The sequence below is a fragment of the Balaenoptera physalus genome (genome assembly GCF_965194825.1).
Source record: "Balaenoptera physalus genome assembly, chromosome: 6".
NCBI lineage: Eukaryota > Metazoa > Chordata > Mammalia > Artiodactyla > Balaenopteridae > Balaenoptera > Balaenoptera physalus.
The window spans coordinates 36,087,483-36,112,890 of NC_138885.1; the positions used below are offsets into that span (position 1 = coordinate 36,087,483).

General features: G+C 36.9%; 1 pseudogene across 1 annotated transcript; it reads left to right on the plus strand.

The window, feature by feature from the left end:
* Positions 1–5,476: 5,476 nt before the first annotated feature.
* Positions 5,477–24,698, plus strand: LOC309662371 (Y-box-binding protein 1 pseudogene; annotated as a pseudogene). Its single transcript has one exon. The product of its transcript is annotated as a Y-box-binding protein 1 pseudogene (transcript).
* The last annotated feature ends 710 nt before the right edge of the window (positions 24,699–25,408 follow it).

Genomic DNA, 25,408 nt, shown 5'->3' on the forward strand with positions numbered 1-25,408 from the left:
TTTGCTTTTAGATCTTAGTGTCATAATGTTCCTGGTGAATTTAAGGTTCTTTCTTTGTCGCAAAAGAATTCAGAGACGAAGTGATAGGTAAGAATCAGATTTATCTAGAGAGAAACACCCTCCACAGACAGAGTGTGGGCCATCTCAGAAGGCGAGAGACAGCCCCAAAATATGGCGTGGTTAGTTTTTATGGGCTGGGTAATTTCATAGGCTAATGAGTGGAATTATTTTGGGGAAGGGGCGTGGATTTCCAGGAATTGGGCCACCACCCATTTTTTGATCTTTTATGGTTAGCTTCAGAACTGTCATGGCACTGGTGGGTGTGTCACTTAGCTAATATACTACAATGAGTGTATAACGAGGCTCAAGGTCTACTGGAAGTTGAATCTTCCGCCATCTTGGACCCAGTTGGTTCTAATTAGTTTTTGTCATGTACTATGGCTATGTCATTCTTTTAAAGGTTGTGCCCTGCCCCCTTCCTCCCTGTTTCAATAATGCAGCTTTGATCACCTACAGAATGATGTAGTTCTGCTCTACAATAATCACAGCTATATTGCTTTTTACTTTAGTTGTTAGTAAACATGAGTCTAACTTCAGGTTCAATGATCACAAGTTCAAGGACCACAGGGCCTGAGGGCATGGATTTAGTTGGTTTTCTGCCACTCCTTTTTCTTCCTCCTGCTCCTCTTATCAACTCTACCCAGTGATAACTATCTACTTCTATTTATATTTCCCATTTCTGATTCTTGCTTCTTTCTTATTTTTGCCAACATTTTATTATTCATGTTCTGATTGTTAGATGACTCATATCTTTTCTGAAACAAGATGAAAATACATAAAGAAAAAAATTGAGTAGTCAATACAGAGAACTTGAATCATTTCAGAGATAAAACCTAAGTCCATTATACACATAAGAACTGTGTACCTGTGCCTGTAATTCTAGTTTACTGTTTCCAGTCTTTTTCAGTTTTCACTTTCCTTTTGAATCCCCCTATTAAGTAGAAAGTTAAAAGGTTTTTGAGGGAATACATTTCCATTCATTATAGCATAAACATGTTGGGAGACTTTTACATGCAAGTATCAAAAGAATCACACTCGTGCTAACAAGAAAGAACTGCATTATAATGTCATTTTTCAGTACCTACATGTTCTTTTTCTAAAAGAACTGAGAGTATTTTGGGGAGAAGGAAGCAAGATAATAAGAGAGACCCCTCTCATTCTTTGCATACCTTATCCATATTTACACTGTGCCTGAAAGACTTCCCAATTCCTGAAGGAAGATTATCATGTCAAAAATTTAAAAGTCTCTGTCTCTTAACTTCATTAAATATCTTCCAAAGATATATAGGGGAGTAAAAGAAAGAGAAAGAGAACACAGATAAAAATTTAGACCCTGCTAATGAAATTTAAAGCTCAATAATATGTACTTTCAGATGCAATTAATATTTGCTCAGAGAAGAACCAGGTAATTAGAGCAGATGATCTCCAATAGGTGGGTGTGAATATGAGAGATCAAATACATCTTTAAGGGATGTGCAAGACTAATGTTTGTTCTCAACTTCACTGGGTAAATTAACTCATTTGTGAATATTTCAAAGAATACAACTTACTCAAAGGGAGAAGCTTATCGACCAACTGATAATCTGTTATATTTTTATAAAAATAAAATGTGCATAACAGATCCTTGAAAACAAATTTAAATTTTTTCTGTAGAAAGGAAATGTGCCATGAGATAAGGTGAGATAAAAGAAAATAGAAACACATGTAACAGTTCTGTCTAGGTTACTAATGAATTTGAGGAGATTTTTAGTAGACTATTGTGGTTTTTAACTACAGATTTTATCAACCACATAAATATATAGTCCTATTACTAGCTGAAGACATTATGTTGTTGTGAAAAGTCGACTAGGATAGGAAGTAGGAACATGGGTTTAAGCCAAGGCCCAACTTTTATTTGCTTTGTGACCTTGACCATCTCATTTAATTTTTCAAAATCCCAGAAATATTTTCCTATCTACCTGACCCAACTGTTTAACAATCAAAGGACAAAGGAACAAAGGAGAGACAGATATGAAATCATTATATATTCGAAAGATACTACAAGTACTATTACTTTATTATCTAATGTTAAGCTCTTATTTTTCAAATGTTATACAATTGGCACACTGTACTTAACCTATGAAATATTTCTATATTGATTTTAAGGATGCCACACATCCATCTGTAACATGTAAGAAGCTGACAGCAAGGACTTTCATTAGCAGCATAAGTAAAAGGGCATTTTAAATGTTTTAATGTGTTATAATCTGGAGTTGAGAAGAGCAAAGCCACATCCTTGTTTGTGTGTGTGCTAAGACTGCACAACCCATAGATGAGTGACTCTATGCTAGTAGAGGCCATGTGCCAAAAGACTGCTAGAGAATTTAAGAATTATGAAGAAATAATTCTAGAGGAGAGACAACCCTGTTCATTAGCTACCACTGCCTTATACTTGGAAGAACAATTCCACAGAACATTCTGGAACAAGATTTGGAAAACTATGGCCAAATCTGTCATGCTGCCTGTTGTTGTAAATAAAGTTTTATTGGAATATAACTGTGCTCATTCCCTTGGGTACTTTTGTGCTGCCGCAGCACAGCTGAGTAGTTGTAAAACAGACTGTGTGGCCTAAAATATTTACTGTTTGGACCTTCACAAAAAGTTTGTTGACCCAGTTCTAGATCACTGTCTTACTGATGTCATTGGAAACCTCCCAGAAGTCAAGGAAGAAAGACAATTGGACCATTAGACTTATATTTGTAACCACAGACTTGGGTATTAATCTAGGTTGCTGTTGTAACATAATGCTTTTCAAATGTGAATATGAACATCAACTGTGTAGCATAGGGAAAAATAATTTTTGTTTAAGAAAGGAGTCCACTGCCTTAGAGTGTCTCTTTGAAAATGTAAGAGATCTGATAAAAAGGCTTGATGTTTGGATTATACAATTCAAGTGCCTGGTCTTCTGACCCTTGAGAATTGTGAACATTTACCTACAGATTTAACTCAGGGGTCTCTCATGGGCACAGGCGCCATAATCACAAAGATTGTCCTCTTGTCTCTAAAGGGAGTAAGAGAAGTTTTAATTGTTCTCTCTTCTGCTTTTTATATAAATTTGTGTGAAATTCTGTCCAGATTTTGTAGTCACTTTCATATGAAAGGTAGCAGAATATGCCACCCCAAAATATGCTTCTTTGCAATAAGGATTATTTTGAGTTGATTATTTTTGAGGAAAAGTAGAAAGAAGAAAATCTCTGAAAACAGCGTAGAAGTTACCTTTTACAAAGGCATTTACACACCAAGGGGGGAAAGAGGGGTGGGATGAATTGGGAGATTGGGATTGATATATATACACTACTGATACTATAAATAAAATAGATAACTAATGAGAAACTACTATATAGCTCAGGGAACTCTACTTAATGCTCTGTGGTGACCTAAATGGGAAGGGAATCCAAAAAAAGAGGGGATATATGTATACATATAGCTAATTCTCTTTGCTGTACAGTAGAAACTAAAACAACATTGTAAAGCAACTATACATCAATAAAAATTAAAAAAACTAAATAAAGAAATACACATTTATAAGGGCAATCTTTATTTTAAGGGTGTCTCCCTCTCTGTACCAGGAAGAAAAGAAGGACTAAATCAAGAGTTACTTCTCTCAGTGGAGAAGGCATGGACTTAAATCTGTGTAACAAAGCTTACCTTTACCTGTTTACTCTGTTTTTCCTGCTAACATCCCTTAACTGGCTTCCCTGCCCAACCCCCAACACTTTATTTTGTTTTTAGCTGAAGATGGTATTTAAGGTGGTGGCTTTGGCCATTTCTGGGATTCTACTCATTTTTCCTGTGTACGTCCTATGTATAACCGAGGTATATATATTATTAAATTCCTGCTTATTTTTCTTTTGTTAATCTGTCTTTCAATACAGGGGAGCCTCAGCCAAGAACCTAGAAGGGTGAAGGGAAAATTAGTTTTTCTCTGCTATACATATTACCTTACCTGCATAGGCCTCTCATAATGCTTACCCAATATTAAAATGATGTCTTCTCTCTCCCTCTCTCTCTCCCTCTCTCTCTATCTATATATATAATTTCTACATTAGTATGGAGGGGTCTTCTGTTAGTAGAATGCTTTTTTTTCCCCTCACAGTACGGACATGGCTAAAATGCAGATTCTTCTTGGTAGACTTAGTGAGGCACTCAAGATTCCACATTTCTAAGAATGATGCAGGTGATGCTGATACTCTGAGGAACACATTTTTGAGTTACTAAATTCAAATAGAATTATTATGTTTTAGATTTTCTAAAACTAAATTTAGCTTTTAAAACCCCATTTCTATTCCAAGTCACTTGCAATTAAAATTCAGTCTCTTTTGGGTAATGCCAAGTAAGAAAAAATAACTTTTCCTCCAGCCTTCTAAGTTCTCAGCTGGGAACCCCACAACAAAAAGATTAACAAGAGAAAGACAAACATAAATGAATTAACATGTGTACCTCATGTATATGTGGAAGATACCTAGAGAAAAATGAGTAACTCTCAGAAGTAGCTTAGAATTCAGGCTTAAATACAATCTTCAACTAAAGACAAAATAGTGGGTGTGGGAGTGGCCAGTTATTGTGGGGAGACCAGAAAAAAAGTATGGTACACAAGTGTAAGATTTGTTATGCAGATTTAAGTTTACACCTCCATCCATAAGAGTTTCTCTTGATTTTGTCATTCTCCTCTTCCAGGTTCAGAGAGGGAGATAACCTTACAAATAGAGATTTCCTTTATGAATGTAAATTTCCCCCATAAAAGGGTAACTTCTACTTTGTTTTCAGAGCTTCTCCTGTGTCTGCTCTTTCTCAAAATAATCAGCTCAAAATAATTCTTATGTCAAAGAGGTATATTCTGAAGTGGCATGTTCCACCACCGACAGTAACAACTGAGTCAAATGCACAGCTCTTTTTTTCTTCCTTTTTGGCAAGGTGGTTTTACTCCTGAGGTGCTGGGGAAATTTACAGGTATCTTAGGTATTGTTGGCATGCCTTTCTGCCTTACTCTGATGGCATTCATTGAGGTTTGATTTTCTTCCATTGTGTTTTCATCAGCTTGGGCTTCTGCTGCCGAGTCTGAATCTGTGGTCTCATAACATGGCCAGTCACTTGGGCCATCCCATCTAACTTCTCCTTATTCCAGGCTCAGAACCCTTGTTTCATCTGGCCTTTCTCAGCCCTTCTGAACCTCATAAAACCCCTAGCTGTTTACTCTCTCCAACGATGTAGTCAGGGACTTGAGGCTTTCCTTGAAATCAACAAACTAGCCCTGTATGTAGGCATGGCTTCTCCAAAACCCTTACAGTATCCTGGTCTATGATGGGAGTGAGGCAAAAGCTTACTGTTCCCCAGTTCACTCTAATCCATCTATGGTTTCATCCTTCCCCTGAGACTCACTTAGGATAGAGTCATGACTTGTGGTCCTTTCAGAGACATTCATTCACCCACAGGGTTTTTGTCTTTATTTAAAATTTTTCGAGTTCGATGGGTAGCGGGAGCGGAGAGCGGACCGCAGAGAGCCCTGAGCAGCCCCACCACCGCCGCCGGCCTAGTTACCATCACATCCCGGGAGGAGCCGCAGCTGCCGCAGCCGGCCCCAGTCACCATCACCGCAACCGTGAGCAGCGAGGCCGAGACCCAGAAGCCGCCCGCCGCCCCCCCCCCCCGCCCTCAGCGCTGCCGACACCAAGCCCAGCACGACGGGCAGCGGCGCAGGGAGCGGCGGCCCGGGTGGCCTCACATCGGCGGCGCCTGCCGGCGGGGACAAGAAGGTCATCGCAACGAAGGTTTTGAGAACAGTAAAATGGTTCAATGTAAGAAACGGATATGGTTTCATCAATAGGAATGACACCAAGGAAGATGTATTTGTACACCAGACTGCCATAAAGAAGAATAACCCCAGGAAGTATCTTCACAGTGTAGGAGATGGAGAGACTGTGGAGTTTGATGTTGTTGAAGGAGAAAAGGGTGCGGAGGCAGCAAATGTTACAGGCCCTGGTGGAGTTCCAGTACAAGGCAGTAAATACGCAGCAGACCGTAACCATTATAGACGCTATCCATGTCGCAAGGGTCCTCCACGCAATTACCAGCAGAATTACCAGAATAGTGAGAGTGGGGAAAAGAATGAGGGATCGGAGAGTGCTCCTGAAGGCCAGGCCCAACAGCGCCGGCCCTACCGCAGGTGAAGGTTCCCACCTTACTACATGCGGAGACCCTATGGGCGTCGACCACAGTATTCCAACCCTCCTGTGCAGGGAGAAGTGATGGAGGTTGCTGACAACCAGGGTGCAGGAGAACAAGGTAGACCAGTGAGACAGAATTTGTATCGGGGTTATAGACCACGATTCCGCCAAGGGCCCTCCTCGCCAAAGACAGCCCAGAGAGGACGGCAATGAAGAAGATAAGGAAAATCAAGGAGATGAGACCCAAGGTCAGCAGCCACCTCAACGTCGGTACCGCCGCAACTTCAATTACCGATGCAGACGCCCAGAAAACCCTAAACCACAAGATAGCAAAGAGACAAAAGCAGCCGATCCACCAGCTGAGAATTCATCCGCTCCCGAGGCTGAGCAGGGCGGGGCTGAGTAAATGCCGGCTTACCATCTCTACCATCATCCGGTTTAGTCATCCAACAAGAAGAAATGAATACGGAATTCCAGCAATAAGAAATGAACAAAAGATTGCAGCTGAAGACCTTAAGTGCTTGCTTTTTGCCTGTTGACCAGATAACTAGAACGATCTGCATTATCTATGCAGCATATGGGGTTTTTATTATTTTTACCTAAAGACATCTCTTTTTGGTAATGACAAACGTGTTTTTAAAAAAAAAAAAAGCCTGGTTTTTCTCAATACACCTTTAAAGGTTTTTAAATTGTTTCATATCTGGTCAAGTTGAGATTTTTAAGAACCTCATTTTTAATTTGTAATAAAAGTTTACAGCTTGATTTTTTCAAAAAAGTCAACAAACTGCAAGCACCTGTTAATAAAGGTCTTAAATAATAAAAAAAAAAATTTTTTTTCTATTTTGTTCATGATGAATTTTTTGCATTAATTTTGATTAAAAAATTGCATTAAAATAGGACATCTTGATTAATGATTTTTTGGTGACCCCTTAAATTTTGCACCCTATTTGAGTGGCTTGCTCACCTCACTCGAATCCCAGCCATATCATCTTTTCCAATTTTCTCCTTCCTCCCCAGAGCAAATGATCTATTACCCCATTTGAGTGGGAAACTAGCACTTAAATTATCATGCATCATCATTACATACACTTGCTACTGATGATCTTACAACTCGGTTTTTTTTGGATCTTGGTTTCTTGACTCTCAAATGCCTTTTCCTCATTTAGAAGACAAAAAAGAAGAAGAAAAGCCCTAGTCCTGTGAATTGAATGTATTGACTTTCATGATTGTTGTTTTCTTCAATGAGTTAAAAAAAAAGTGTACTTGGCACTCAGTTGAATGTGTTATCATTAATTATTTTTTATTATTATTACTATTATTGTTTTCATTTATATCCACTCTCTGCCTATATATAGTGCATAAAAAAGCCATCATATTTTCCCAGTGAATAAAAACACAGTTAATATCTGAAAATATTACCTTACTATAGTTTACAATAATAATTGAGATAAGGTTAGATTAGGTAGAAAACTGATAATTGGCCAGTATCTAGCTGCTACAATGCAGATGAACAGATAATAAAGTCCTTTAAAAAAAAAAAAAAAGAGGATAAGGAAATACTTAGTTGATTGTAAGAGCCTCTGAAGGTATGGGTTGTGTTTCATATATTTTGGCAGATAGGAGAGAGTTAACATATATTTGGTAACTAAGTATGGAATCATAGTTGGCATTTTAACGATGTCATTTATTTCCTACTTACTATATTTTGTAGCATCTCAAAAAAATCTACCAGAATAAGAACTATCAATCATGAGAATATATATTTTCTCCACATTTTAGGCACAGGCCACTGGTTATTAAAAACTGTGGAAATAAAAAATTTTTTAAAGGGAGGAAATTTAATTCAGGCTCCACTTTGAAATAAAAAAAACAATAAAGTAGAATGAAAGGGGGAAGGATAGGGAGCAGAAGGTCACGTAGAGAAAATAAACCTTTTGAATTGATTTCGAAAAGAGATAGTAAACAGGACGGAAAGCATAAAAGTACTGCTGTAGATGGAATAACTTGATGCCAATTCCAGAGGCAGGAAGAGCCACGTACCGTCTGCAACAGATGTGTGGGAGGCACAACAGTCCTCTGGGAGCTGTGAGGTTAAGGAAGTAACTGTGCAAGAGGCACAGTGACAACTGGCCTCTCGCTCACTGAAAGCAATCAGCACGAAGGAGGGTTGGAAGGTGTCCGGAATTTCACACTATGCTCTTGAAATAGCTAGTAGCTTATTTTTATGAGAGCCCTGAGACATATTTTCACTGATCCTTTACCCAGACAGTTGAGTTTCTTTAATGAAATGACATTACTCCTTTGGGGAAAGGATTTGAGGACAGGGAACAATCAGGCCTACTAGCAACTCCCACTATGAGAGGTGCTCTCAAGAGCTGGCTGGCTCTGCACGCAGAAAGGAAGCAATTATGCTTTCATTGCAATGCATTGCTGAGAGGTAGGGACTTCTTAAAGATAGCTCTTTTTAAATCCACCTCTCCCACCCCTCACTGTCATCTAAATGAATATAAAATAAGCTTAAAGGAACTGGGAAACTAAAATTATAATGACAGTGATGATAATAAGGACATTACCTTATCTATAATTTTTATACTGTAGTATGGATTTTCTTGAAAAAAAGTATTTCACAATGCTTATTTAATATGACGAACTCCACATTAGTCTTATTTTCTAATTTTAAGTAAGAATTTTCCCATTTTTCAGTTATATAGTATTTACGTAGTGCCATATTATTAAATGACTCAGAGCACCTCCTCCATCTTCATTTTTTTCCTTTACACGATGAATGAATTCAGGATCTGACAGTAGATGGTGCTATTATTTCAAAGACCATACAGTACCAAAGACTTTCAGATTATTTTAAGACTACAGAAACAAGTGAGAGAAAAGTGTGAAACTTGACACCGTTTTCTAGTTTGCAAAGGTTATGGAGTGGGAAGCTATTTTTACGTAGTGGCCTATTCTGTCCTTTTGGGGGATAAAATAACAAATCAAAGCTTCCCTTAGTAATTAATAAATTCTGGCTCCCTCGAAAAGAAGAGCTATATCCACACTTAGTTTTCTCCTTTGAAGCAGCAACAATCACAGATGCTGTTGCTCATACCGACTGCCATTACAGACAAAAAGCAATTCATACGTGCTCAGCAATGCAAAAGATGATATTAAAACGTAAAACACGTGAATGTGAAGTTTCCTTAAAAATACTGAAAAAAATGATATTTCTAATATAAAGCAATTTATATGTAAAACATCTGTAATCACAAAAGCACCTTAAATACAATATTCAAATGCAAGCAATGAAACCCTGTATCTGACAATGATAAATCAGCATATTAAAAGCTTGCCTCTTCTGGCAGCAGATGTTCTTTGAAAGAGAATTGGTAACAGATGCACACCATAGAGGGGGCTCAAACAGTGGTGACACAGGCAAGGGCCTGAGTGGAGCCAAAGCTACCCTCACTGCTGGATCATGGCACCTGCAGCTAAAGCACAACTGCTGTCGAGGTTCCTAAAGAGCAACAATACAAGCTGTCTCTTTAAAACCCCATTACTCAGCCTTAATGGCCATTGATGGGAACCCTTTACCTCTCTCAGTGGCAAAGGTTTAGATTATTCTCATTTTTCATGCCCAAACAAAACATATGGTGATGGGCTCTCTTAAGGGTGAGCCACATTCTCCACCTAAATTTGCAACTCAGAACACCTAAATGTAAAGAAAAATGTAAACCAAATGACGGGTGATATTGTGGAAGTAGTAACAAACACCGATATTTGAAACATCTGGATAATTAATTGCATCATTTTAAAATCTGTATGAGTTTTGTGCTGCAGGGCCAGCCATATTTTCAAACATGCACTTCTAAGAAATTTCAGTCTTTTAAATGGCGTCTCTTTTAACCCTTGAGCTCCTAATAAGAGACTTATGAATTGAATATGGGTTTTAATTGTCGATTCACAATTCTGTTCTATTAGCACTGCTAATGTCTCATGTCCCTTACATGCCTCCTAACCCTGAGGATTATAGAATTGCATGAGTAATATCAAAAATGAGTAATATGCCATTTTAAATAGGTTCTTTGAAAACAGTTGCTAACACTGTTTTATTTCATATTATACACATTTTTCTGTTATTATCTACATGTGGCAATTTTAAGGCATGGTCTCAAATTCTTAGACATTTCTACCATTTAGAGGTGATGTCTATGCCCATTTCCCTTGAATCTGGGTGATTATTTTGACTAATATGATTCAGAGGAAATAATGTCACATGACTTTGACTTCAAGACAAGATCAGAAGGAGCTTTAAAGCTTTTGCCTGTGTCTCTCGGAACGCTCACTCGCTCACCATAGGACGCAGGTGCACAGGACCCCACATTCTGAGAAGTCCAAGCTGCATGAAGAGGTTGTACCTTGATTAGGTGCCCCACTCCACAGCTGAGGCTACCCTTCCAGTCATCCCAGCCCAGGTGCCAGAATGAGTGAAAAACCTCCAAATAATTCCAGTTCCTAGATGTTGATCACCTCAGACATTTGAATCATTACAGCTGAGGCCCTGCTGTGTGCTTTTGGGATATCTGACCCACAGAATCACTAACTGTAAGCTGTGGGTTGGTTTGTTACTCAGCAATTGACAACTGGAGCACCAGAGTTGGGTTATAAACTGCGGCAGCATTGCCAGTTGTAAATTGTGAAGATATTCAGGTGAGTATGTTAAGTTTTAGATACTTCCAGTATCCCGAGTCTCCTAATAAAGTTTCTTGCTTTGACCCTCTCCTCCCTCCATCCAACCTAGTTACAAAGCTAGTTACAAACATGTATCCCTGCTCTGCCACTCTGTACCTCTTCCTCCCCCCAAATATCTCCTGCCTTCCCTTTGCCGGTAGTCCACCCTCCTTAGATGGATATTTACTGACCTTTATTCTCTGTTACCTACATATACCTATTTATTTCCAACTATTCCTACAAATGGTTTACTAAATCCTGTGAATTTCAATAGCAAAGAACTAGAAGAATCTCCAGGGTCATTTTCAAACTACATGTCCACTCTGTGAAGTTCACCTCGAATCCAAGCACGCCTTGGAGAATCATTGATTCAGTTTTCCAGTGCAATGGATAAGTTTATGGCTATCCTTAAAATACAATAAAGGGCATAGATGTAGTTAAGAACCTCTAAACTTTCATGTTATAGACATTGTTCCTCAATATCTTTGCTTTTTCTATTCTTACTATTTAGGATACTGTCTTCTGTTGCTTCCTCTTAGTTTATCAGAGTCAAACTATTTTTCAGTCAAGAAGCATGTAAATTCCTTTTCCCTAGGTGTTCTTCCTAGGATTTAAATATGATGTTCCTAGATATCATGTATTGACCACTCAATGCCAGGAACTTTGCTTAGCTCTTTACATATATTATATCACGTGTCACTCAATTTTCTCAAATGCTTTCTATTACCAATCATTGGCAATTGCCCTATCTTACTTTTCTCTGTTGTTTATACTTTTACTAACATTGTCTCAAATGTTTAAAATGACCCCCGAAAGACAAGGATTTATTTATTTTTTTCTTGGTGTCCCTAGGATATTTATATAGTGAGTTGGGACATAATGGGTGACCAACACAATTTATAAGGAAAATTCAGCTAAAAAATATTACATACTGTTAGTATCAAATCTATTAGAATTTCTAGATATCTTTAATCATTGGCTCTTTTCATTATATCAATCAGGTTCTGAAATGATGTAATGAGATTTAATCTTATTAGTAATTTTATAATTCCACTGAGGCCGTTCCCAAACACAATTTGTTCTCAGGTGGCTATTCTTACATGGCAAATTGGATATACTTTTTTAAGATGGGAGATAAGAACATTATACATTTCCTAACTTTCACTGAAGTTAATGGATTTCTACAGTACTTTGTTGCTTCGATCTAATTAATCCCTACCTTATGCCAAGTACTAGTGATACATATTTTAAACATAGAATCATCTCTTCCACATTAGATTTCAAAAAAATGTCTAATAAACATTTATATTAATGATGCATTTCAGAAACCTATAAAGCAGTTTGAAAAGAAGTCATAAGCCCCCTATAGTTAGCAAGATTTTCTCCCAATTTTCCTGTTCAAGGTGCATTAAAACTTGCTAAAGCTCATTAATTTCAGAAAAAAAAGTGTATATGTCTTTCAAACTACAGTATACTATTTTAATATGTGAAATTCCTTAAGTCTTTTCTTTCTCGTGTATTTATACTTTTAACATCTACTGCCACAAATACATATGCAATAATATGTTTTCCATATTTCTATATGTTGCCAGTTCAGTGAAATATTTCTTTATGCCATTAGAGCAGCCTCATAAGTTCCATGGAGAAAAAAAGATATAGATCTTTTTGACTGCATGTGTGTTTTAGACAACCTTCTTCTCCTTTTTTGTTTTAATTTTAACTTTGCTGCAGCTGTAAAAGATAAAATGCTGCAATGCTTCACTGGACAACTAAGGAGATGATTTTATTCAGGCTACTGCAATAGGGAAAACATTCATTAATGAGGAATTTCTCAAAAATAAATAAATAAGGAAGGAAGGAGACCTGGAATTTTAGAGAGGCAGGTAAACAGGGAGCCATCTGTGAGTCTTAAGGGAGTCATGAAGATGGATGGAGATGAGTCATTGAGGAAGGGTAGAGGTGGGTCTTTTCTGAGAATAAAAAGGGCAGGGTGGTCCTTTGCTGTTAGCTGCTAATTGGAACACAAAAGGGTGAGAACATGGGGCTCAGACAAAATTCAACCTTGTCTCAGGGAATGGGGATGGAAGAATGCTAGAAGTTAATGCACACAACTAGGAAGGAATTCTGATGACTTAGTGGTAGAAAACAAAAGGTCTAACCCTGGATATGGAGCCCTAATGACAAATAATGACTGGTGGAAGAAGTGGTTTTAATGTGTAAATTAGACTGTGGGGAATGTGTTCCCAGTTCTCTTAGCTTCACTTTATCCATCCTCAACCCCCAACTCCCCACTGGGGATATGGGGTTATGGCTCCCTTAGAACATGAAGGGCCTCTGAAATGGGAAATAGAGAGGGAGAGGATTAACAGCATAGGAGGGTTCTGAATGCTTTGAAAGTGACTGTTTTAGAAACTGCTGTTAAACTTCCTGTAAATGAGACTAGAACTGCAAAGACAAATGGAAACACAGTTCTGGCATTAAAGTACTAATAAAGGTTTTAATATAATTTCCAGAAAACATGGTTTGTACAGTGATTGTTCACCACCTCTCTCAACTTTACACCGAGTGACGGCATCACACAGAGAACTACTTAATGTCAGCTAACCCTTGCATTACTTATAGGTAAATGCTAATTAGCAAGGCTTCCAAACTCCAGACAATAAAAAGGACCTACTTCACAAAATCAGTGGGTTTTGGACTTTGTGGAGAGCAAATGAGAAATGGAACTCAACTTCCAGCACCTGTCCAGTCCCACTGTGATGAGTATTCTCTGTAAAATGGTCACATGACAATTTATATGAGAAGACAAGCTATGGATAGGCATGATGAAGTAACTGCTTGAGAATGCCATTGTGTAATTGTACAAATTGTACTATGGGAGAGTGAGTAAGACAATCTAATAGATGCTGCTTGCTAGATATGCATTTCTAATTTAGTTGATTAATCTTCTTCTGTCAAAACTACTTTATTTTAACTACAGCTCTCACTGATTTTCCCTTTCTCTCGCTCTCTCTCTCTCTCACACACACACACAATTCAATTTCACATTTCAAAGACTTTTACTAAGGCCAGTTTATTCTTCACAGTCTCATCTTCACATCAAACTTATCATAGATGAAGATACTGAACTACAGGTTAATGAAACGGTAAGTTCAAGATAACCTGGTGACACATCTAAAACTAGAACCCAGAGTTAGAAACTACTCCTACTAAGTAAAAAGCTAAAACTATACACATTAAATGAATGCATGACAGAAGGAAGTGAGTCAAGTGGCAAATGGAGAATCTTTATCCATGGACTTAAAATTCAGGGGAAGGAATCATTTATTTGGTATCATCAATTTTAACTACCTAATGATGTGGGGAAAAGGATGGCCAGTGAGAAAATTTCCAGTTGTATTGATTATTTTTACTTAATTATTATTTATGATATCTATTCACTATTTTAGTAATGAAAGTATGTATATATTTCTGTGATTAATGTGGACTATAAGTACAGCAGAGTTAGCTATTGAAACTTAAGATAGACCAAGTTTTCATGGCAAGACAAAACTTCACTCTGTAAGAGTGTACTCTATCTCAGTGTATATTTACTACCATTTTCAAACTTCAAACTCAGCTCTAAAATGTAGAAAGCAACCTTCTTTTTAACATACAAATTAGGTTGTATAATCAGGCAATTTTACTGTTAACCTCAAATATATTAAGGATATAGATAGAAATATGTCATTGTAGTTATATATATGTATATATATCTTTAATTTCATTTTCTGAAACTTCCTTATTAGTATCTCAAAATTAATACATTTGAAAAATAGTTTGTGATGAACTATTATTTGTAGTATTATAAGGTTCCAGGTGGAGATTAACTATAGTCTTCCTTAAAGTGCTTTTAAAATCACAACTATTCCATTGGCAACTAATTCCTAGAGTTGATATTTGTCACTTTGACAGACAAAAAAAAGTTTTTTCCACTGTTCAAAATGTACTCAAGAAAAAAAATTTATTTTATTCAGTTTCATTCAACACAATATGCACTAGGCCAGGGTCAAAGTATGTGAATGTCAGAAATAGATTTAACTAGGTCTTGGAAGGTGAGAAAGGTGAGAGAGAGAACTATGAGAAGGACTAAGGGAATAAAATCATATAAGAAAGAATATAAATGAAATCAGGGAGATAGGAAAGTTGGTGCAATTTAAGGGCTAGTAGTTAAAGACTCTGATGACTGAAGTTAGGTAGGTAGGGAAGTTTTTGGTGACCTGATAAGAAAGAATCTTAAATGGTAGGCCAAATAGTTTGTATTTCATTCTCTATGTAATAGGAGACAATGTAGGTTTTTTTTTTTTAATTTTTTATTTTATATTGGAGTATAGTTGATTAACAATGTTATATTAGTTTCAAGTGAACAGCAAAGTGATTCATTTATAAACATGTAGAAGAGATAAACAATGTAGGCTTTTGATAACAGAAATTGTCAACTTTACTCTTTGTTTAAGAAGAGAAATGTGATGGTGATATAAATCACAGATTGAAAAAACAAGAGACTGGAAATCAATACACCAATTAGGAAGCTATTATAATAGTCCTGGGAAGCATTGGGAAGAAAAGAGAGATCACTGAAACAAGTGGTGTGGTTAAGAGAGAAATGACAGAGTTTAAAAAGTGAATCAGAGAGTAAAGGTGATGGTGACTCAAAACTGAGTAAAAGGAAACAAGAAGGCTTGGAAAAGAAGGTAATGACGTCACTTCTGGTTGTAATTGTGGAGTTGTCAGCCTGGTTACATTGAGATATTTAGGTACCAGCTAAGAATCGAGGCTTGATGATATGGACTTCAGAGTCATGAACTTAAAAGTAAAAGTTAAAACTCTGAAGGTAGATGATACTTTCAAGGGCAAAGTGTGAGGCAAAAATAGACAAGGTTGATATTCAAATAAAGGATGAACTTACACTTAAGCAATTAGAGGAGGAAGCTACAAGGCATCTACAATAGAAAATTTATAGAAGTAGGAAGTACAGATATTACTTGTACTTTATAGAAGTAGATGAGTACAGGTATTAAAAAAGGTAGAAGGTGGTGTTCAATAATTTTATGAATTAAAGTCATGAAGACGTCATTAGAAGGCCACCAGTTATTTCTAAGAGAGCAGTATCAATCGAGTAGAACTGTGGAAAACCAGATGGTGTGGTGTGGCCGAGTGTATTGTGAAACCATGGTGGAATAGATACTCCTGTTTTGTGATACTAGCAATAAAGGGAAGGTAGTTTGGAAGTGCAGTTGAATCAGGAAAAATAATATTTTAGCAGAGAGAAATCAGATTCCAGAAGGATTTGTTTCTTAGGTAAAAGAGTAAAGAGCTTAGGATAAACTGGAGGATAAACTGAAGGGAAAAAAGAGATAAGTCTGTAGAGAAACATGAAGAAAAATACAAACTCCACCTGTAAATCAGAAATATTAATACTTAATTCTGGAGTTATTGTCAGGCTTGGTGGTTAATGTCTAGCTTCATGAATAATAGGCAAGTAATAAATGACAACTCATTACTTATCAATATAAAAAATATACAATTCATTTACACACTATTAGTCAATATATTCATAGATGTGAATTTCAAGGAACAGAGCTTTTTTCCTGAAAAGCTGAATTTTTAGCTACTTTCTAAAATACATATCATATAACTTTCCCTTCTTTGAGAACACAAGAATGACATATTTTATCTTTTCTCGTGATTCAGTGCCATTTTGAAATCATCAATGATGTATTATCGTATTCCAGAAAAGTGAGACAAGCAAGAGAAACATCATTGTGGACATGCGCAAATGCCAATAAAACAATTCTTTCTTGTGGAGGCAAAACCACTGAGCTGAATAAACACAGAGAGCAATGGTTTTAAGTTCTTCCTGCAACTTTTACTGACTTCACCTTGATTTCCTCCTGTATTACCAACCTCACAGGATCAGTTTAACCGGTAGATGAAAATCCACTTGGTTAACTGAAATGATCCCTGCAAATGCAGGGAAATATAGCAATCAAATTTTTAGAAAATTCAGAATAAACTGCAAGAAGCAAGCATAAATCAATAGGTTCCTCTCCCTACTTTGTATACATATACCATTTTCGGATCAGCTACTTTTAAGGGAACTTCAACTTGGTTTCGAAAGAATCTAATAGAGAAAACCACGCAGAATTTTAGTTCAAAAAAGCAAATGGCACATGGTAACAAAACTGAATGACTGGGTAACCCAAATAGATTACTTCTGTTGATGGGACTGTTTTAGGGTGATCTCTCCTGGGTAATTGGATTGGCTTCCTGCTCAACCCAGGGTTTGCCACTGTGCCCTTTATCATCCATTGCACACTATGATCCTCCCTGAAGAGTTAGGGCAAGCCTGTTAGATTACATCGGAGTGTGGTCTGATGCAGTGGTATTCAAACTGTTCCTTAGTACTTGAGGGTTCCACGGGGGTGATTCAGGGACATGTGGTTAGTATGAAAGATTCCAAGAAGGTTTTGAAGAAAAGTGTTCAAGAAGGCAAAACTCCCAGAGCCCTTTCCTTACTTTAAAAAAATAACTCCACCAGTATCTGTTTAAATATCAGGGGGAAAAAAAAAAAAGAAAGAAAAAAAAGAATAATTCAAGGAATTGGGGGAGGAATAGCTGAAAATCGTTAGAATGTGGTGTCAAAGAAAAAAGCATGCAAGATGACATGTTTAAAAATACAGAAACATTTTCAAAATAAATGTGTGATTGAAGGAATTTGTGTTAAACGACTTCAATGAATGCTATTTGGGGAGAACAGCAATGATAGAAGTTAGATTGGGGGCTAAAGAAGCATGGAAAATGTTTGAAATTCCCACTAGGAAGAAAGAAATGGGGCTTAATTTGAGATAAATACTAGAGTTGGCTAACACCAGGGCTGCCTGGCAAAGGTCATTTATTACATGAATCATAATCATTCTATAATTTTCCCCTCACTTCATTCTGTAAGTCAAAGGCAAGAAGAGCGAATACAATGAAGGTCATGAAACAATCTTATTTGAAAGGTACAGATTGGCAATATAAATAATAATCAATTTTAGATCAGAGTCTCAATTAATATTTGGATTGTAAGTAGAAAAATAATGGAAAAACACAGTAAGCTTATCTCATACGGTACTAAGTTGTGTAAAAAGTTTGTGCTCTGTGTTATATTATTGGGTTCTAAAATAATGACAATGATTTGGACAATTCTTTGACACTCAAGAGTTGAAGATATGGGCCCTTCATCTAATTGTCCATGTCCTTATCTGTTATATGATTTTTAACAATAATTAATTTTTTTGTTAATATTTAAAATAACTAAAACCTGGCACTGCAGGTGAAATACTAGGTTCATATGAAAATACTTAGTTTTGTACCTTGGTTCGGATCCTTGTACACAAGGGAGCCACAAACTGAAGGGGTAAAGAGCACAGATCTGAAGTTCAGTCTCTATGAGGTGGGGTCCCTCTTAATTATGTGCCTATGGGCAAGTTGCTGAAACTTTCTCAGTTTTCTTAACTGCAAAATGAGAATTTAAAAGTACCACATTCATAAGAAGCTGTGATCATTAAATAAAAAGCTCTATTTAATGAGTAATTCATGGCCCATAGTTCGAGCCAACTACTACTAACAATACTATTATTGTCTATGATGTGGCATCATACCTTAAACATCATACTTTTAATTTTAACAATTCTCTTGAGACCTATTGTCTTCAACTCCTTTAACTTTACCTCCCATTTAAAAAAATAGTACCAGAATGTAAGTTTCACGAGGGAAGGGGTTTTTGTTCAACTTTGTTCACTGCTCTGGAACCATGACTTAAAATAGCAGCAAGTATATTATACGCTCTTAATAAATATTTCTAAATAAATGTATACAATTTTATGCTTTATAATAAAAGATGAGAATACTTAGATCAATATGCTTCTCTCCCCTTTTACGTCTGTCCTTTTAACAGAAAGAAGAAAAAAGTTAACAGAAACAGAAAAATGTTTATTACTCACTATCACAGCTAGTTAAATGGTGGATTTATACTGTTAGATAAAATGGATGCTTCTGCTAAGATAGAAAATAAAAATGAGGAACGCAGAGAGAAATACTGTTTTAATTGTCTGAACAAATCCTAATAAATTAGTTTGGTTGGACATATCTTGTTAATATAGAAGAACATGCCACTTTGCCTCCTAGTCTTGGGAGGTCATATCTATAAATGATGAAGATGTGGAGATAATTCTAATGGGGAAAAACAAATCACTGGAGCTTCTGTGTTATTATGGCTGTTTAGAAATTACCAAAGGAGCCATTCTGCACTTGATTGTCACTTATGCTAACACCAACTATAAATGTTTTTAATTTTAACTAATACAGTATTTATACTGACATTCTTTCCATTTTCCCACTATTTCCCAAGGAGAAATACTTACCACGGTAGGAATCAGTCAGGAGAAGAATAAAAAGGCATGGTATAAAATTTCAGTGACATGGATGGATACATATTGTGATAATTATATTCTGCCTCTCTAAAGTTTTCATGACTCTTTTAAATGAAAAAAATTATTCTCTTATTTAAAACTTTGAGTAATAGGACTCTGTATACGTACGTCTCTTTGCTATGTTTCACTCACTGGCAAAAAAAGACTCAACTACAATCGGCTGAAAAAATAATTTTCAAAAAATATTTTTTTCCTTTCTTCCCCAGCACATCAAAATTCATCTAGATGATAGGTATAGGACTACTATCATGGTACAGGCTATCAAATTTCCTTCTGTTATTGGATTTTTTTTTCCTTTCCCCTTGGATTGTTTAAGAAGCAAAGCAATCATTTCACTGGAGAAAGTTCATTGGAGGAAGACGAAGTTACAAACAAGAATCAATATTCCAGGGAGCAAAGAAACTCAGTCATGTAAATCTCATTAAAATACATCACCATCATTGAATCAGCCTTTATGAGCCTTAGGTACACTTTGAAGAAAGGTCCTATACTTGACAGATTTCCTTTTCCCCCTTCATGTGCCTCCTACCTTAAGTCACCATCACTTAAATAAAATACTATCCCCAAATCCTTCATTTCTTCCAGGTGCTCTCAGCTGAAACCTAAAGATTATCTGAAGAGGGAAAGAGACAATCCACCAAAATCTTAAAATAAAACTGATGCTCTTTGATAATCAGCTGGATTTTCCAAAAAAGATGACTCATGCAAATATGATGACAGAACTCTGGGGAGAAATTTCATCTTCACTCCATCAACTAGTCTCAGGGTAAACAGGATTCTAAAGTGTGGAGCGTGGGACTGGAGATGGTTCACATCCACAGAGTAACTGCCCTTTGGTAATTTGGTAAGAGAATAAAGGAAAGGTATAGCAGATAAAGGCCTGTGAAATACATTCAAAGAATTTCATAATTTTCTCTACCTTTGCGTCGGGATTTATAAATTGGGGACAGTTTTTTGGTAGAAAGGAAACCACTTCATCCCTAAGTGCCAGTTTGAAGAAACTATCCTTCTCTACTCCCCACTATTTCTTCGATGATCTCTTCTCTGAGGCAGTGGTTCTAACCATGGGTGCACATTAGAATCTCTGAGGAAGCTTAAAAATTACTAGTGTCTTGGCCTCAGCCTTGCAGATCCTGATTTAATTGGTTTGGACGGGAGCCAGGCCTTGGTTCTTTTACAGAGTACCCTGGGTGCTGTGAAAGTGCAGCATGGGATGAGAAACATTAGTTTACATACTGGTATCTTTTACTCTCTCCACTTGTCAACTAACATCTGTAGTTAAAACTAACTGTAACCGTTCTAACTCTAACCGGTCAGAACGGTTAGAGTTAGTTTTAACTACAGATGTTAGTTGACAAGTGGAGAGAGTAAAAGATACCAGTCAGAATGGTCATCATCAAAAACTCTACAAACAATAAATGCTGGACAGGGTGTGGAGAAGAGGGAACCCTCCTGCACTGTTGGTGGGAATGTAAATTGATACAGCCACTGTGGAGAATAGTATGGAGGTTCCTTAAAAAACTAAAAATAGAACTACCATACGACCAGCAATCCCACTACTGGGCATATACCCTGAGAAAACCATAATTCAAAGAGTCATGTACCACAATGTTCATTGCAGCACTATTTACAATAGCCAGGACAGGGAAGCAACCTAAGTGTCCATCGACAGATGAATGGATAAAGAAGATGTGGCACATATATACAATGGAATATTACTCAGCCATAAAAATAAATGAAATTGAGTTATTTGTAGTGAGATGGATGGACCTAGAGTCTGTCATACAGAGTGAAGTAAGTCAGAAAGAGAAAAACAAATACCGTAAGCTAACACATATATATGGCATCAAAAAAAAAAAAAAAAAAAGGTTCTGAAGAACCTAGGGGTAGGACAGGAATAAAGACGCAGACGGAGAGAATGGACCTGAGGACACAGGGAGTGGGAAGGGTAAGCTGGGACAGAGCAGGAAGGGTAAGCTGGGACAAAGTGAGAGAGTGACATGAACATATATACACTACCAAATGTAAAATAGATAGCTAGTGGGAAGCAGCTGCATAGCACAGGGAGATCAGCTCGGTGCTTTGTGACCACCTAGAGGGGTGGAATAGGGAGGCGCAAGAGGGAGGGGATATGGGGATATACGTATACGTATAGCTGATTCACTTTGTTATACAGCAGAAACTAACACAACATTGTGAAGCAATTATACTCCAATAAGAATGTTTAAAAAAAAAAAAAAACCAAAAAAAACTAACTCTATGTGCCCTTTTGTGGAAAAGGAGTTCTTAAAAGATCAGGGATAGATATTTAACCCTTCCATTACCACCTAATATGTAGTAGGTAGCTTTCACATCTGTCCATGACCTGTCATTATGCAGCTTATAAAGTCTGTCCAAGGCTCTCCTATCTACTACTTTTCTTCCATATCTCCTCCCCTTTCCACCACCTCCTTCCCATGGTGCCCTCATGCTATGCCCCAACTTCTGTGGTTCCTCCATCTAGGTTTGCTCTCTTGACCATGACCCATACTGCTGGATAATATACTGTGTTTCGATCTGTCTGAGTCCTTTTTTTATCCTACATGAGAGCTTGTAAACTTCTCAGGTAATTATACTTTGAGGCCTAAAAGTTTTGATGTAAGTAGGTGTGACTATTCAGTTCTTCTTCAAGGAATGATTTATCACAAAGAAGTGAGAATTTCAAGCACCTTAATAGGTCACTAGAAAAGGAATTTTAGCATGGTGTAGCATTTCCCAAAATTGATTCTCCAGAAATCCAGTCCCCTGAATGATTCTGGAGAGATTTTTTTTTTTAATGCAATAAAATAAGTTCGCTAAAGGCTGCATTCTATGTCCCTGGTTTGAAGAATTCATGTATATACTAACATAATGAAGACACTGAAAATTACTTAAATAAATAGACTAGTTTTTACTTTGCTTTGTACAGTGTTTTGAAAAATTACCTGATCTTATAACCCATGTTTTCCCATAAAACTTCTATCACATTGTATATAAAATTGTCCATCAATGAAGTCTCCTTTGTGGCAGCGGGGGGGTGTCCATCTGGAGGAGCTGGAAATGAATTCAGTTCATATAATGCCACCTAGAGCTCATGCATGAAAAAGCAACAACGGTAAAGAAGAAAAGCAATGTAGTAAAGCTATCATTTATTAAGTAATTATTATATTATTATATTATCCTATATCATCTCATAATTTATATGTATATCGTGTGTGTATGTCACTGTGTTAAGTATATTTATAAATGAAGGTGATACTAAGTATTTTTGTTAAACATCCCACTGCATCAAATCCTGAATCATAAAGTAGGCATAATTATAATCTGCACTTTATAGAAAGAGAAACTTTGACTCAGAGAGATTAGGGCATAAATCTAAAATAACGTGATTAAACCTCCAAGAATCTGGAAATTAAAATCCTGTCCAATTCCAGGCACATTTCTTAACTATTTTATGCTAGACCACCTCCTGTGGCACTGTGGTACACCAGTACAGGGGGAAAGCTGCACGGTAAGGAAATGGTGGCTTGCATCACCTAATCGCACAGCACCCTGGATCACTTCCCTTATCAACATAAGTAGTTTATCTTATCTTAAATATTTAATATATTTTATTCTCATTTGTACCAGAAGCAGATTATTGACAACAAAAAAATAAAGTTTAAAATAAATAAGGCAATTACACTATGTTATAGTTAGGCATCAAAGTTAATTCTAAGCCTTTTAGCAGGCACTGAAAAAGGGGGAATACAATCCATGGCATGCTCCATCACATCCAAAATATAAAAACAAACAAGTGAATCAACACAAGCAACATTTTTTCTTGATACGGAGATAAAAGGTTGTTTCCCAAGGGTATTCATAATGAGCCCTGTGAACAATGTCCTCACAGTAGATTATTCTATGTTTCCTTGGCTTGCATTTTATCAAGTTTTTCAACACAGACCAAGGGCAGTGTACCGAAGCAGGATTCAGCAAACGGCTGATCACCCAGGCAGTGTGGAGCTGGTGGTGGAGGTGAGAGGGAGGGTGCAGAAGCAACGTCCTGCATTCTAGGTGAAGAGTTGTCTGTTGGTCTCTGCCAAATTCAAGGATGGACTATTTTAGAGGATCCAAGGGAATGGATGGACTGTGATACATTCAAGCAATTCTTCATAAATATTGTTTCTCTCAGTCCAATGAAGCCTTTGATAGTTATCAGCAGGGAGCTCTAGCTTATAATCCTAGCATACACCTAGAAAATCTATTATCCAACAAATAGAATCTGATCATCAAGCATCTGTCTTCCTAGGTATTTCTTTGAGGTCTCTTTTAACTCTCCCTGACCTACCCCCTCTGTATTATATAAAGGAGAAGCAGCTTTTAAAAAAAAAAAAAAATCTTCTCCAATAATCTTTCCTGAGGCAACTAGACAGCTCTAAAACATTAGCAGCCCATATCTATCATTTCAAAGTGGTTTTCTATAGTTTTCATCTTTTGTTCTTGTTTGTTTTCTATCCAAAATGTAGAAAGGGGTTAGGTGATAATAAGGGAGGTCATGGTACAGTCTTTAACCACCCTTTTGGAACTGCCCAAGAGCCCCCATCCATATCAACCTCAGAAGGAGTTCATCTCTTCTTTGGCCATTCACCACATGGGGTGGTTTGAACTTCATGGTTCAAACAAAGGAAAGGTCATTGTAATTCCCTCTGGGAGATTTTTGTGAACACTTATTCTGGCACATGGCTGGCTCTGGTCCTGTACTTTGCATAAGCAGTAAGAGGAGAATCATCTTCCTCCATGAGTCCTTAAACTCATTTCCATGTGTGGAATTGGTTCAATTCAGTCACTGAAATTAAGGAATTATATGATTTATAGAGCTAATTGCTGAGTTAAAACGGGAAAAGTCAAATTTTTGTGACTTTCTGTTTGACAAAAAAAAAAAATCCCACAAGGACTCAGAGGCAAAAAATATACAAATCAATTTTCACGGCAAAGTATAGGAGCTGTTACGGTGGAGGATTACTGGACTGAATGTCAGTATTATGACATAGTATGAGTGTGTTTCGTGTTTGGTAATTGCAATCATTGTTGCTTTTGTTGTGGTCATCCATTTACAATGCTTGGTGTCAGTTTATTTATCTCTTGTAAAAATAAAATACAGTGTGTGTGTGTGTGTGTGTGTGTGTGTGTGTGTGTGTGTGTGTGAAAAAAAAACAAAAACGGGAAATGATTGCCATCACATCCATCATTCAAGTCTTGTGGGTTTTGTCTAAAAAAGCAAGTTGTGGAGATTCAAAAAAACTAAAATATTTACTTTTCACTTGCTTTATTGGTTATTTATGTGATGGATATTTGTGTTCCAATTCAACCAGGGCCTATCACTGTGGGGGGGTGGGTAGGACGGAGGAGCAGAGAGGAAGAATTAGTTGATGATATTTACCTTGCTTGTTTTCTCCTAGAAATTCTGAAATTGGCCAACTTCCTTTTACAGAGACATATAGCCAGGAAAAAATACCATCTAATTTCCTGATTTCTGTAGTTGAAAAGATAAACAAGTTTTCTGGCTTTCAATCCTCTTCCATCAAATACAAGAAGAGTTGTGTAAAGTCAGGTCTGCATGTTAACTGAATCTTTTCTCTCTGCAAATCCCTGCCATAGATGCTCCAGAGAACATTAACAAAGAAGATGGAACAGACTTTATCTTCAGAAAGCATCAGTGTTTTATACAAAATTTATTTTTAGAGAACTTCAGTCCCGCATAAGAGTGAGAGTGCATGAACTGGACAGAAGAGAAGGGATGATCAGAGGATAGTCAATATTTGGGGAAATGGAAAAAAAAAAAACTTTCTTCATGTGGTGCTACTGCTGATGATGACAGGACCCAGACTGCAATTGTGTGAGGAAGTG